Source organism: Scyliorhinus torazame, unplaced genomic scaffold (assembly GCF_047496885.1).
Source record: "Scyliorhinus torazame isolate Kashiwa2021f unplaced genomic scaffold, sScyTor2.1 scaffold_127, whole genome shotgun sequence".
Lineage (NCBI taxonomy): Eukaryota > Metazoa > Chordata > Chondrichthyes > Carcharhiniformes > Scyliorhinidae > Scyliorhinus > Scyliorhinus torazame.
This window is the reverse complement of record NW_027307854.1, coordinates 373,073-379,734: the sequence shown is the minus strand read 5'-3', so window position 1 is coordinate 379,734 and position 6,662 is coordinate 373,073.

Sequence of the window (6,662 nt, the reverse complement as noted above, 5' to 3'; positions counted from 1 at the left end):
ACACACACAAACGCCCCGCACTCACTAACACCACACACACTAACCCCCACACACACACACTACACCCCAACACACAATAACCTCCCCACACACACACACTAACACCCTACACACACTAACCCCCCATACACTAACCCCCACACACACTAACCCCCCCCACACGCACTAACCCCCCCACATACACTAACCCCCCCACACACACTAACTCCCCCACACACACACTAGCCCCCCAACACACACAAACCCACCACACACACCAATCCCCCCCACACACACTAACTCCCCATACACATACTAACCCCCCCCACACACTAACCCCTCAACATACACTGACCCATCCACACACACACTAACCCCCCACACACACACTAACCCCCCCACACACACACTAACCCCCCCACACGCACTAACCCCCTCAAACACACTAACCCCCCCCACACACACTAGCCCCCCAACACACACAAACCCCACACACACACTTACCCCCCACACACACTAACCCCCCCCACACACACTCATCCCCCACACACACTAACACCCCCCCAAACACACTAACCCACCTACACACACTAACCCCCCCACGCACACAAACCCCCTACACACACGAACCCCCCACACACACTAACCCGCCACACACAATATCCCACCACACACACTAAGACACCCACACACACTAACAACCCCCACACAATAACCATTCACACACAATAACACCCCCACACAAACTAACCCCCTCCCCACACACACTACCACCCACACACACTAACGCCTCCCAGACACACACTAACCACCACACACACACTAACACCCCTCACAAACTAACCCCACGCACACACTAACCCAACCCACACACATTAACCCCCCCACACGCACTAACCCCCACACACACTAACCCCCCCCACACACACTATCCCCCCACACACACTAATCCCACCACACACACACTAGCCACCCCACACACACAAACCCCCCACACATACTTACCCCCCACATACACACACTAACCCCCCACCACACACACTAACACCCCAACACACACTTACCCCCGCAAAAACACTAACCCCCCCACACTCACTCACCCCCCACACACACTAACCCACCCACACACACACTAAACCCGCCACACGCACTGATCCATCCCCACACACACTAATCCCCCCCCCCCACATACTAGAACACCTCCACACACACTAACCCCCCACACACACTAACACCCCATACACACTAATGGCCCCGTCACACACTAACCCCACACACACTCACAGTAACCCCCCACACACACTAACCCCCACACACACCAATCCCCCCAAACACACTAACTCCCCCAACACACTCTAAACCCCCCACACACACTAACCCCCCACCATACACTGACCCATCCCCACACACACTAACCACCCACACACACACTAACACCCCCCACACACACCAAGCCCCCCATACACACTAACCCCCACACAAACTAACCCCCACATACTCACTAACACCCACACACACTCTAACCCCCCCCCCCCCCACACATACAAACCCCCCCACACACACACTGGCCCCACACACACTAACCAAACCACACACACTAACCACCCCACACACACTAACCCCCCACACGCACTAACACCCCCACACACTCTAACCCCCCCCCCCCCCACAAACAGTAACCCCCCACACACACTATCCCCCACACACACACTAACCCATCTCCCCACAAACTCTAACCCACCACACACACACTAACCCCCTCACACACTAACCCCCACACAAACACAAACCCCCCCCACACACTAACCCCCCACACACACTAACCCCCCACGCACACTAACCCCCTCACACACACTAACCCACCACGCACACTCACCCATCCCCACACACACTATCCCCCCACACACACTGACCCACCCCACACGCACACTAACAGCTCACACACGCACTAGCCCCCACCCCCCACACACACAGACCACCCGCACACTAACCCCCCACACACATACTAACCCCTCACACACACACTAACACCCCCACAGACACTAACCCCCCCACACACACTAACCCCCCCACACACACTCAACACCCCCACACACACTAACCCCCCACACACACTGACCCATCCCCACACACACTAACCCCCCCACATACACTAACCCCTCCACACACACTAACACCCCACACACACGAACCCCCCAACATACACTACCACCACACACAGACTATCCCCCACGTACACATTCACCACCACACACACTAACTCCCCCACACACACTAACCCCTCCACACACACACTAACCAGCTCCCCACACCCAATAACCCACCACACACACTAACACCACCACACACACTAACCCCGCCACACAAACACAAACCCATCTCCCCACACACCCTAAACCCCCACACGCACACTAACCACACACACACTAACCCCCCACACACACACTAACCCCCTACACATACGAAACCCCGCACACACACTAATCCCCCCACACACTAACCCTCCACACACACTAACTCCCCCGCACACACTCACCCCCCCAAAACACTAACCCATCCCCACACACACGAACCCCTCCCCACACACACTTACTCCCGCACACACACTAACACCACACACACATAAACCCCCCACACACACTACCCCTCCACACACTAACTCCCCCATACACACTAACCCCCAGACTCACTAACCCACCCTCACTATCCACTCCCACGCACACTAACCCTCCCACACACACTAACCCACCACAAACACACGAACACTCCCCACACACACTAACTCCCCCACACACACTAACCCCTCCACACACACACAAACCCATCTCCCCACACACCCTAACCCCCACCACACACACTAACCACACACACACTAAACCCCCCCCCACATACACTAACCCCCCAACACATACGAAACCCCGCCCACACACTAATCCCCACACACACTAACCCTCCACACACACTAACTCCCCCGCACACACTAACACCCCAAAACACTAACCCATCCCCACACACCCTAACCCCCCCACACACACAAACGCCCCGCACTCACTAACACCACACACACTAACCCCCACACACACACACTACACCCCAACACACAATAACCTCCCCACACACACACACTAACACCCTACACACACTAACCCCCCATACACTAACCCCCACACACACTAACCCCCCCCACACGCACTAACCCCCCCACATACACTAACCCCCCCCACACACACTAACTCCCCCACACACACACTAGCCCCCCAACACACACAAACCCACCACACACACCAATCCCCCCACACACACTAACTCCCCATACACATACTAACCCCCCCCACACACTAACCCCTCAACATACACTGACCCATCCACACACACACTAACCCCCCACACACACACTAACCCCCCCACACACACACTAACCCCCCCACACGCACTAACCCCCTCAAACACACTAACCCCCCCACACACACTAGCCCCCCAACACACACAAACCCCACACACACACTTACCCCCCACACACACTAACCCCCCACCACACACACTAACATCCCCACACACACTAACCCCCCACACACACTAAACCACCCCCACACACACAGCCCCCACACACCAATCCCCCCCACACACACTAACTCCACATACACACACTAACCCCCACCACACACACACTAACCCCTAACATACACTGACCCATGCACACACACACTAACCCCCCACAGACATACTAACAGCCCCCACACACTAATGCCCCCGTCACACACTAAGCCCCCACACACACACTAACCACACGCACACACTAACCCGCACACACACAAACCCTCCACACACACTTACTCCCCCGCACACACTAACCCCCCAAAACACTAACCCATCCCCACACACACGAACCCCTCCCCACACACACTTACTCCCCCACACACACTAACACCCCACACACATAAACCGCCCACACACACTACCCCTCCACACACTAACTCCCCCACACACACTAACCCCCAGACACACTAACCCACCCACACTACCCACTCCCACGCACACTAACCCTCCCACACACACTAACCCACCACAAACACACTAACACACCCCCACACACACACACACTAACCCCCACACACACAAACCCCCCACACACACACTAAACCCCCACACACAGTGACCCATCCCCACACACACTAACCCCCCCCCCACATACACTAACCCCTCCACACACACTAACCCCCAATACACACGAACTCCCACACACACACTAACCCCTCCACACACACACAAACCCATCTCCCCACACACCCTAACCCCCCACACACACACTACCCACACACACACTAAACCCCCCCCACACACACACTAACCCCCCACAAATACGAAACCCCGCACACACTAATCCCCACACACACTAACGCTCCACACACACTAACTCCCCCGCACATACTAACACCCCAAAACACTAACCCATCCCCACACACCCTAGCAACCCACACACACAAACGCCCCGCACTCACTAACCCCCCCCACACACTAAACCCCCCCCCACACACACTACACCCCAACACACTCTAACCTCCCCACACACACACACAGACTAACACCCTACACACACTAACCCCCCCATACACTAACCCCCACACACACTAACCCCCCCCACACGCACTAACCCCCCCACATACACTAACCCCCCCCCACACACACTAGCCCCCCAACACACACAAACCCCCCACACACACTTACCCCCACACACACTAACCCCCACCACACACACTAACACCCCCACGCACACTAAGCCTCGCCACTCACACTAAACCCCCCACACACACTCACCCCCCACACACACCAGTCCACCCACACACACTAACTCCCCATACACATACAAACCCCCCACACACACTAACCCCTCAACATACACTGACCCATCCACACACACACTAACCCCCCCACACACACTAACCCACCCACACACACTAACCCCCCACACGCTCTAACCCCCTCACACACACTAACCCCCCCACACACACTAGCCCCCCAACACACACAAACCCCACACACACACTTACCCCCCACACACACTAACCCCCCACCACACACACTAACATCCCCACACACACTAACCCCCCACACACACTAAACCCCCCACACACACTCACTCCCCACACACCAATCCCCCCCACACGCACTAACTCCCCATACACACACTAACCCCCCCCCACACACACACGAACCCCCAACATACACTGACCCATCCACACACACACTAACCCCCCACAGACACGCTAACAGCCCCCACACACTAATGTCCCCGTCACACACTAACCCCCCACACACACACTAACCACCCGCACACACTAACCCGCACACACACAAACCCTCCACACACACTTACTCCCCCGCACACACTAACCCCCCAAAACACTAACCCATCCCCACACACACTTACTCCCCTACACACACTAACACGCCACACACATAAACCCCCCACACACCGTACCCCTCCACACACTAACTCCCCCACACACACTAACGCCCAGACACACTAACCCACCCACACTGTCCACTCCCACGCACACTAACCCTCCCACACACACTAACCCACAACAAACTCACTAACACCCCCCCACACACACTAACACCCCCCCACACACACAACCCCCCCCCACACACTAAACCCCACAAACACTAACCGCACACACACACTAAGATCCCCATTCACACAAACACCCCACACACACTAACCCCTCACACACACACTAACCACCCACACTCACACTAACCCCCCCCCACAAACACTACACCCCCCACACACACACCCCCCACAAACTAACCCCCCCCCCACACACACTAACCCCCACACGCACTCACCCCCCCAAATACACTAACTCCTCCACACACACTAACCACCCCCACACACTATGCCCCACACACTCACTTACCCCCCCACGCACACTAACACACCCGCACAAACTAACAACCCCCACACACTAACCCAACAACAAGCACTAACCCCCCATACACACTAACGAGCCCACACACAAACTAGTCCCCCCCACACACACACACACTCCCCAGACACACACTAACCCCCCCGTACACACTAACCCACCCCTACGCACACTAACCCTCCCACACACACTAACCCACCGCAAACACACGAACACCCCCCCACACACACTAACCCCCCACACACACAAAACCCCCCCAACACACTAAACCCCACAAACACTAACCGCACACACACACTAAAATACCCATTCACACAAACACCCCACACACACTAACACCCCCGCACACACAAACCCCCCCACGCACACTAAACCCCCCACACATTCTAGTCCCACCACAAATACTGACCAATCCACAAACAAAGTAATCCCCACACACACTAACTCACCCACACACATTAAACCCCTCCCACACACTAACCCCTCAACACATACTGACCCCCCACACACACTAACCCCCCCCCCCACACACTAAACCCCCCATGCACACTAATCCCCCACATACCCTAACCCCCCACACACGCACACTAACCCCCCCACAAACACACTAACCCCCCCCCACATTCACAAAAAAACCCACACACACTAACCCCCCACACACACTAAACCCCCCATGCACACTAACCCCCCACATACCCTAACCCCCCACACACGCACACTAACCCCCCCACAAACACACTAACCCCCCCACAT